The following is a 10,226-nucleotide window of genomic DNA, read 5'->3' as shown; positions in this document are numbered from 1 at the left end:
CTCTGTCCTCCAAGACCACCTGCACTCCTGTGCACAAAGCTACACACACAGAGACACATACACACAAACACTCCCAAATAATAAAAAGTACATATTAGAAAAAAATAGTTAAAAATGCACCACTTTACATTAAGTGGAAGCACTAAGAATGGGTAAAGAAAAGAAAAAGGAATCTAACAGAAAGGGCAGATGTGTCACATAAGAGTGTCCTTGGTGCAGGGTGTGCATACATGACAAGATATTAATATAGTGATGACTTTGAACTGAAGGGATCTGAGAACCAATAAGTCAACAAGGAAGAGTCTGAATGCCTCTCATTGATAAGTGGACTCTTCCAAAAGAAATCATGGCATCAACCAGGAAGTACTCCTGTCATAAGAGAGAAAACGAAACCAATTTTTTTCATGACTATTGTATCTCCAATCTGTTCCTCCAAGGAGCATTCATTTCTTCCATGATAAATGTATTTCCTACCAAGTGAAAACAAGCCTGCATCTCTCATCCCTCTCCTTTGCTGAGGTAAGACATAAGGTCTGAAGGTTGTCTGGGCATGATATCACCCCAAATACAATACACTGACATTTGAGAAAACACAAGCTAGAAGGTCATATTCTCTTCATCCTGTCTTTATCCAAAGCAGACCTTAAAACCCTCTGACATTCCACAGTGTAGGGGACAATGTGGAAAATGTCTTTGGCATACAGTCTTGCTAAGTAACCCCAGTTTATTGTTCATAAGCCTTTTGACTACCTAGCTATGCATCACATTTAATAGAACAATACAAAGATTTCCCTGAGTCTCCCTTTTTGGAAGCATGGCTGTCATTTACAGCAAACATTAAATACATGTGTGCTGTGTCTACTCTTTTGTTAGTCCTTCTTCATTGATGCTTTTGTCATAAATGTTGCAATAGGTGAGAAAGGGTTATACATTTTCTTATATACAATACTTTGATTCTTGTTACTTGTTTTTTGCGTGTGTGTGTATGTGCGCGTGTGTGTAGAAAAAATATTGTGATAGCCAGACATAACTAAACAAACTTTTGTTTGTCATACATTTCAACCTGTCCTCGAAATACTTGATCTCTGAACTTGCCAATCTTAATAAAATAAATGACTTGTAAATCTCATCTTTCATATACCTAAAACAACTTGCTTAGACCTTCATTATTTGCAAAAGCTTTCCAATCTTTTCATTTCAAGATCTTCCAATCATTACTAACTACATATATTTAAGTCCTTCTTTTCTAAAGACATTTCCATATGTGCATTCCTCCAAAATGTTCTCATACACGTTGCTTTCTTTTTCTAATCCCTCTTCTATGATGTAATATCAACAGTCAGCTATGCAAGGCAGATTTGCCAAACTCGGAGAACTCTGGTCTCTCCAGCATCTTCCAGATTGTAAGATTTAACATTTAGGTTTAGAATCCTTCTGGTGTTAATTTTGTGAGGCTTGTAAATGATACCTCCTGTGTAGAGTAGCATTCCACTGCTAAACTGATATAGAAGAGTACAGTTGGTAGTAATAGTATTGATGGTATAGGGATTTGCCAAAGGATAAAGAAACAAAATCTCAGGAAGTAGAAGGGAGGACTGCCTCCCAAATACCCCAAAGATAAGTAGTATGCAACCATGCCTGTTAGAGATTAGTAAGATAAAATGTAAATATTTGTTAACCCAGCATTAATCAGCCATTAGCTACACTCCCAGAAAAAGAATTAAACACTGATTTGCTCTGGGCCAAAACATTCTCTACCTTACCCCAAAGATAAAGCCTCTAACATGCTGCTCAAGGGGCCATCACAGGGACACAACCAATATTAAATCCCAATATGTCATATAGGTGTAATAATTCTTGAATAGCTACAGGTTAAACATTTTTGAAAAGCATTCTCAATTTTGACACAAGGTCTTCAATGTTGATTGGGATGGATTTGAACCCTATCTGTAGCACCACAGGGCATTGTCCATGCTGTTCCTCAGACTAACTATCCTAACATTTTGGATTACACCTGTAGCCCAACAGAGTTCGGAAATTACCAGTTTGAATTACGTAATGTACTGTCCACTGCAGGAAGATGTAAAGGATTTGCATGTGGAGCATGGCTCTCTTCAGGCCAGAAGAGGGGAAACAGTGTCGTGTGTGTACTGCAGGGGGAAACAGATTAGGCAATAGATAGATAGATCACAGACTAAAGTTTAAGGCAGCGAGCTGCACAGCCAGCTCTCCACCAAAAAGAAGGACCTGATGGAGCACATTGAGTGACTGTGTGATTTCCAAGAATGTATTAATTGCTTTCACATGAAAAAAGTCAGACACAATTGCTGGGTTTAGAATTTTGGGAGGAGAGCTTTAACCACTGAGCATACATTTTTCCTTGCAGATATGTGTAATCCCAGATGACACAGTAAAGTCAGCTAAGAGGTTTTAGACATAGATCATGGTCTGTCACTCTTTGTCAACTTACAGCACTCGGCAGCTAACATTTTACATGGGACAAAGTCATACAGTATCTTACGAATGGCATTCTGTCTACATGGGAAGTGCCCACTCCTTTCAAAGTCAGTTTAGCTAAGTGTTTTTCCAATTATTTTTATCTCTTTAACAAGTCAGTTATTGATATCATTTTCTAAATTTCATTTTAAATGTTTTATTGCTCAAATCTCTATGGTTTCTATTTTCCAAACATTTCATAATCTTTAAGAATTTCATTCCAATTTTTTCCTTAAGTGCCATTTATCTATGTGTTTATATGTTTATATTATTTTAGAGCAGCGGTTTTCACATTATTGTTGATGTTTCTAGGGGGTCAAAGAATCTTTGTCAGGGGTCACCTACGTCCATCAGAAAACACAGATGTTTACTATACAATTCACAACAGTAGCAAAATTAACAAGTAGCAATGGAGGTAATCTTTTTTTGTCATAATAAAGTTTATATGAAAACAGGTGGTTGTGGAGACAGAGGAAAAGACAAATACATCTGGGTTAGGTGGCTCCGGTGAAGTCGGAGGCTTCTTCACACTGATGCCATATTCATTGAGGGTGGGGGACAAGTCCCCATAGTTAGGGCGTTCTTGCCTTTCTTGCTCTTGCTCTGGTGGCTGTCAGAGGCGGTGCCCTTCATTTTGCAGTGTTGTAGGGCATCATTAGCAATATTTAGATGAATGTGTGGGCAGCTGGTGAGATGAGCCGGATTATGCCTGGGTCTGAAGCTTCAAAGCCAGCATGGTTCAGGTAATAACCAGACACTTCATCTGGGATAGTAGGGGTGTAATCCTCCAGCTGCATCAAGAAGTCCACCAGAGGCCTGCTGGACTCTATGTCTTCAATTATCCTTTGGCTGCAGTCGGCAGGGCGTAAACCCCATTAGACATTGCCCCTTCAGGGGGAGCCTTGCTGCCCGCTACCACCGAAGTCGGCCTCTCTGCTAGCTCCCATCCCCATGCAGCTATGGGACCACTGCTCATAATGGCCGCTCCAACCCCGGCCCCTGCGGGGCTGGTCTTGCTCTTGGCAGCTGTGCTGGTGGGCCCGGTGGTGGGAGCCAACACTGGAGGCGCTGCAGCAGCAACCGAGGCCGCACAGGCCTGTGCCGACTTGGGGTCCATGCCGGAGCGGCTGCATTTCGTAGTGCTGGTGGGAGAGGCTGCCAACCTCAGTGGAGATAATCTTATAGTTAGGAATCACCTCAACAATCGAACTGTATTAAAGGGTCTCAGCATTAGGAAGACTGAAAAATACTGGATTATATCAATGTCCCAAATAGCTAAGGCTTCCCTTCCTGTCTGAAATTGAGCATTGCTTTGAACACCTGATCCTGACCTTGTAGTCCAGTGGTGCAAAGTCAGTCATACTAATCCATCTCAATGTTTCGTTTCCAGGATTTTTTCAGTTTGTATGTTCTTTATTTCTTCTATTTCCATGTTTAGGTCTTGAACAGTTTGATTTATTTCCTTCAACTACTGATTTGTTTTTGTTTCTTTTTTTTCCTTGTCTTTATTTTGGGAGGAAATTATAGGTTTCAACCAATCGCTTGTCTTTTTCGGGCATTCTTTGAGCGGTTTATTGAGTTTCTACAACTATTTCTGTTTTCCTAAATTTATTTGGGGGATTTATTAATTTTTCTTTAAAGGAGCTCTGTCATCTTGATATAGTTGGTTTTAATGTCTTTTTCTTATATTTCAGCCTGATGCAATATCAGGAGCCGCTGTGATATGATAGCTGGGCTCTAGTGGTGAAACCCATCCCTGCCTGCTCGGGGTTATGTTCCTGTGCTGGAGTCTAGGCATCTGGGTTTGGTGTGATTAAGTCTAGGTGCTGATTTCTGAGTGAGTCCTGGTAGGTTAGGAGTTTTATTTCTGTGTTTCTGTTTGTTCTCTGGAATTTCAGGGTGTTTAGGAGGTGAGTAGTGCTTTTTATACTGACCTTGACTGGTGTGTGCAGTGGAGAATCCTTGCTGGTGTTGGAAACTAGAAGAAGGGGAAGCCAGTGGGAGTTTACCCTAGGTGTTTACAGGAGGTCCAGAGAATGGGGAAGGGGAGCCTCTGTTGTTCTCGTCCAGCCTAAGGGGCAACTGTGAAAATTGGGTCTGGGGAAGCAGATAATGTGGTCGATCTCCAGAAAGCCTGGCAAGTATTGGCAAGAAGATATGGCAAGTATTTCAGCAGGCAGGTGACTGAACCAGTTATGGCGGGGACACAGGAATGAGGGTAGAAGGGAAGGGCAGGTGAGGATGTGTTGTGAAATCCACAGAGACATTGACAGGGGAGAGGAAGTTGTAGCTGGTGATCTGTTGTAGCCCTAGGGCAACCCTGAGTATTGGGTCTTGGGTTACAGATAGTGGGGAAGGTCTGCAGGCAGCCTACCTGGCCACATACCAAAAATCTCAATACTGATGCATCAGGTTCCCAGGCAGCATTTACCTACTTCTTTCTTTATTTAGGTTTGTGTTTTTGTCAATCAGTGAAAGGTGGCGCATGTCACTTAACAAGTTTTCTTCTTGGGATTGACCTGTATACAAATACCAACACCCTAACCTGGAGACATTTAACTGCCTGTTACTCCAGATCCAGGGGACCTGACAACATCTTCTGGCATGTCACCTGTATTGTTGTTTAATAATATGATGGTGGGGTGCACCGAGTGACCTGTGAGCCAGGCAGAGGCTGCCGCAAAAGCAGTGCAGGTTCCCCTGGCTAGCGGCAGAGCTGGTGCCATGCAGCCGGGAGACTCAGGCAGGCAGGTGCGTTGAATAATAGTAAATAGACGTAAGGCTAGACATAGAGGTAAACATTTATTACTTAAAGAAGAAGGAGAGAAAGAAAGGCAGAAATAGAAAAGAGGACAGAGAGAGAGGAAAAACACGTATATACACGCCAGGAGAGGGGGACAGAAGAGTGAGGGTTAAGATGGCGACCAGAAGGTCAGAAGTCGCTGGGAGTGGGCATGGCTTGCCCTTAAAGGGACCAAAGCAAAAGAATAACATTCCTGGATCCTTTTTATAATAAAAAGTAGAAGATTAGACATTACAGCTTGAAGGAATTGGGGCGGTGAATTCTCAAGACTGCCTCTGGCTGATTTGTGGGCGTCATTTTTTGTGGGGGAGGGAGATCCAAGAGAAGGCTGGGTGCTGGTCACATTCTGGCATAGTTGGTCTCTGCTCCCGACAGGTGTCTGTGGCATGGAAATGTCTGGTGTCCCTTGTACCTGGTTAGGGTATTAGTAGAACAGAGGACAAAGTTAAATTAAGAAAAAAATGTTTAGGACCAGGGAATTGAGGGGTATGTATCTGACCTGTTTACGGTGGGTTCTTTAATTCAGCTCCCTGGAACTCATAAGAAAAATAGAAGTTTTAGACATATGTATTGTATAATGGCTATGATGTATTTTTGTACAATGAAAGGTATTTTTATTTGGTGAGGCAACGTGGCAAAACCTCTCAGCTATCGAACTGTCAGAGATCTTTGAGAACAATAAGATTTTACTTGAGTTACTGATTAAAAAATGACAGAGAACTTACTTGGTTGGCACCCAGAGCTACTCTTTTGGGTCCTCCCTGGTTGCTGAAGGTTGCATTTGACCTTTGCTGTTTAGCACAGAGCCTGTCACGCTTTAGAAAACGCTGTGGTCTAAGAAATCTGTAGGAAGACAGGCCTACCTTACCCAGGCAGCTAGGCTGTCGATTCCAGTGATTTTGTCCACGTCTGGAGGTCTTTAATTTAGGTGATAGGCAGTTTTTGCCCAATGGTCAGCGTTTGGCAGTCGAAGCAAACTGCAGATGGACGTTGTTCTGTTGTTCTGTGACCATTTGTCTTCTGTCTTCTTGGAGGAAACGGAGTGTTGCTAGGAGCCAACCTGTCTCTTTTTGTTATGAAAAGTTTTTTTAAAATAATTAAATACTTAAATATCGCATTCCCCAGATCTCTGAGCAATTGAGGCTGCTTGTTAGGTATAGCTGCAGTATAGAATCTGTCTGGAAGGTTGGGTCTGAACTTGACTGTACTGGCTTTTAACAGGTAAGATCCACACTTGTAAGAAGACAGACAGAAAGAAAAAAACTGTTTGTAACATTAAGATTAGTGGCAGAACTGACAATGGTAGAGAACAGCTTAATATTAAATATAAGAGAGTTAAAAGTACATACCAGTTTAAAATATGAGACTTATGATTTTGTAGTCTGAAATGAGATGTAATGAATAATTATTATACATAGAAAGATGGAACAGGAATTAGGCAAAGTGCATGTTTCTGATGGACCCTATCAGAAGTACGTCACTATGCAAAAAACCTGTAATTGTTAACGAGAGGATTTTGGTGAACACTGAAAAGGGGGAGGGGAAGGCAGGATATACATAACAATGGGAGAGCTTGGTCACATGACCTGGCTCTTGGCCAAGATAGCAATAAAGTTACCTGACCCCAATGAACATGGTGGCAACCACGTGTTGTGGGGGAAAAGTTACAATTTTTGAGCTGTAGGTATTTAAGCTTAATAAAGAGTGACCTAAAGGTGTGATCTGCCCTGTTGCTGAGCCGCCATGCCAAACCATACGCCGCAGAGGGGGGCAAAAGGCTGGAACCGAAAAAACTGCACCATGTCACGGCTGGAATGGAAAAGCCAGCAGGAATTTTGAAAGCCAGGGGCCGCCTGCCATGGATGGTTGCTATCCAGAGTCTGAATTGTGAAAACCCACACAAACAAAACAAACGCCCAGGACCACATGAACGAGCATCCTCGATCCACAGGTGGGGTGCTATGGGCCTAGCTGGATCTGGGCAGGTTACTCAGAAACCAGAGGCCAGGGCTTCTCCATAGCGGCGGTTACGACGAGAGGAGAGAAAAAGGAAAGAAAAGAAGTGAAAATGAAAAAAGATAAAGAAACTGAGGACCCAGTCCCCAGTCAAATGAAAGAAACTGAGGACCCGGTCCCCAGTTGAATGCACAGCACGGGAAGTATGCAGTGCTAATGCAGGCGGACCAACCCCCGGGGTCGTCCAAGCACAATTCCGGTAAAGGAAAGCTACCATAGCATAACGAAAGCAACCGTCTATACCAGAACGAGGAGCGACTCACCAATTAAAGCCATCTGGGAAGCCAGTGGTGGGAGTGGAAAGAGAACCCGGTTCAGAATATCTGAGTCATGCGGCACCAATTTTGTTCTTTAAAAATATGATGGTGGGGTGCCCCAAGCGGCCTGCGAGCCAGGCAGAGGCTGCCACCAAAGCAGTGCAGGTTCCCCGGCCAAGTGGCAGAGCTGGTGCCATGCGGCTGGGAGAGTCAGGCGGGCGGGTGCGGTGGATAATAGTAAATAGACGTAAGTCTAGACGTAGAGGTAAACATTTATTACTTAAAGATGAAGAAGAGAAAGAAAGGCAGAAATAGAAAAAAGGACACAGAGAGGAAAAACACGTGTGCACATGCCAGGAGAGGGGGACAGAAGAGAGAGGGTTAAGATGGCGACCAGAAGGTCAGAAGTCTCTGGGAGTGGGCGTGACTTGCCCTTAAAGGGACCAAAGCAAAAGAATAAAAACCTGGACATACATGGAAAAGATTACTTCTAACATGCACTAACCTAGACAGACAGCTGGGGATAGACTTGTTTAAACACTATGTGATTTGTGAGGCAATTACAGCAGAACAAGTCACTGTGGTTGTATACTACAAATCATACCCTGTTTATGTAACAGTGTTATCTTGCAATTAATTTGAACAGGTTTTCACTTCCTCACTTGTAAAAACAAAATGGTTTCTAAATGATCCTAACAGACATTCTTTTTCTTTTCATATCGGAAGGAGATACTTTTAGTAGTCAAAAATACTTTCTACTTTAAAGAAACATCTGAAGGTATCCAGCAAATCTATCCACTTTTGGTGAAACTTCCATCCTTGCCCATCCCACTTTGTATTCCTGGAGAAAAATAGAACTTGAGTCCAGAGGGTGATTTCCTTGCTTTCCTTTTGTTAGAATCTTATAGTTATTGTTTAAGGGACATGGAAAATTTGTTGGTCTCTATTTGTGTCTCCTTTTTTCATTGGTGTCATCTATATTGTGTAATTTTATTAGTTATATTCTAATTATTATGTTGTTTGTTTGGAAAATGATGGCCTTTTACTTATTTTTGTAGTCTATCCATTTTTTTTTCTCTCAACCTTCTCAAAAGTTGTTGAGTTATCTACCATTCCACAGTTGAACTCACTCCCAGAGGATCTGCAGGTTACTCAGGTAGAATACCATTTTATATAACACACATGTATAGTAAAGTACTATCCTATCAGGCATGTTGGGGTGTCAACTGTTTCAAACAAGTGGCTGGGGATTGCCTCAGCCATTTTTATTGATGCAGTTTCCATAGTTTGCATATACAGTTTCACAATCAAATTTGTTTTCTCAAGTTTCTAATTATGGTTACCATAATTGCCAGTTTGTTCCCTTTTTTCATTGTCCTGTTCCCCAACTTTCCCACTGGTAGCCATTACTAACTTGAGTCATAGTTTTACTATTACAAGGATAAAGACTACAGCAAACAACCGAAGAAGTTTTCTAATTAGGCACACCTACAGGTAAGTTTTCCCAGTTGGCAGAATTTGTGGTTTAGCATCATGGAAAGTGAAAGAGAATTTTACCTCTCGTGGTTAATGTTTACCTCTAGTAAAATCTACATTGTAGCAGTGACTCACCAGCAGAAGCTGAGTCAGTGGATTCTACAATGCTGTACTTTTCTATGGCCTTTGGGGAGTTATCAAGCTTTTCCATCATCCTCCAAGGAGCATAACGTAAAAGCTTATTCTCAACAGTTGGCATTGGTATCCCTAGTTTTGAAGTCCTCTTCCTCTCAACTTCCTACAGAACTGACACAACATTTAGAAATGAGGGCGCTATGGCTTTCTATGATTCTACCTCATTCCCTATCCCTAGGCTGTTCCCACTAACACAGATATCATCTATTTATTAGCATTTCTCCTAGATTCTTGTGCTCAAAAATCATTCTCTCCAAAGCAGTTCTTCAGTTTTGTAATGTCATGAACTGCTGGGAGTCTCTTCAGACCTGTCACAAAATGTACTGAGGGATTTCCAGTGAATACTGAAATCACCTGTGTTTAATTTCTATTTGTGTAAAATACCCCAGATCCCAGATCCCAGTAAGCAGGGGCAAGATAAAAAACTATGTTAAATGATAAAAGGAAATGGGCAAACCAGTTGAACATGGCAAGCAATATTCTTAGTTAAACATTCCTTTATTAGAACAGGGCAAGTAGCTTCACTGCCTGGACCAAAACAGTCTGTAAACAAAGCATTCATTCCCTGGGGGGATCCCATTGTTTTCTCCCAAATGGAGTAGGAATTTAGTTGGACCTTTAGTCTTTTTTTTTTTTTTTGATGTAGAAACAGATGTGTTTCTCTATACCTGAAATGTAAATTATGGATATTAACCAAACCTGTTGACAGTAACCTAGAGAGAGCTCAACTCTTCTGATCTAAAACTTGTGGGACCTTTGTTTGAGGTAGAAGCAGACAATAACCTTGAATGAACAGAAATCATTCTATTCATCCAACCTTGGTCAGGGTGGAATGGCAACAACTTCAAGCCATCTGAAGCTCTCTGACCTTTAGACAAGGTGGAAATAGCTCACATTTTTGGGCCTCCATTCATCAGGGCCTTGCCACAAGGAGAATTTGTTCATGTTATTCTCAGACCTTATGCCCTGAGGAAGTCACGTGG

At 41.8% G+C, this 10,226-nt stretch overlaps 1 pseudogene; it reads right to left on the bottom strand.

The window, feature by feature from the left end:
* Window positions 1-2,875: 2,875 nt before the first annotated feature.
* On the bottom strand, window positions 2,876-9,307 carry LOC146890792 (transcription initiation factor TFIID subunit 10 pseudogene; annotated as a pseudogene).
* Window positions 9,308-10,226: the final 919 nt, after the last annotated feature.

This window comes from Myodes glareolus, chromosome 18 (assembly GCF_982192425.1).
Source record: "Myodes glareolus chromosome 18, mMyoGla1.1, whole genome shotgun sequence".
In the NCBI taxonomy this organism is placed as follows: domain Eukaryota; kingdom Metazoa; phylum Chordata; class Mammalia; order Rodentia; family Cricetidae; genus Myodes; species Myodes glareolus.
This window is presented reverse-complemented; position numbering and strand designations above follow the sequence as displayed.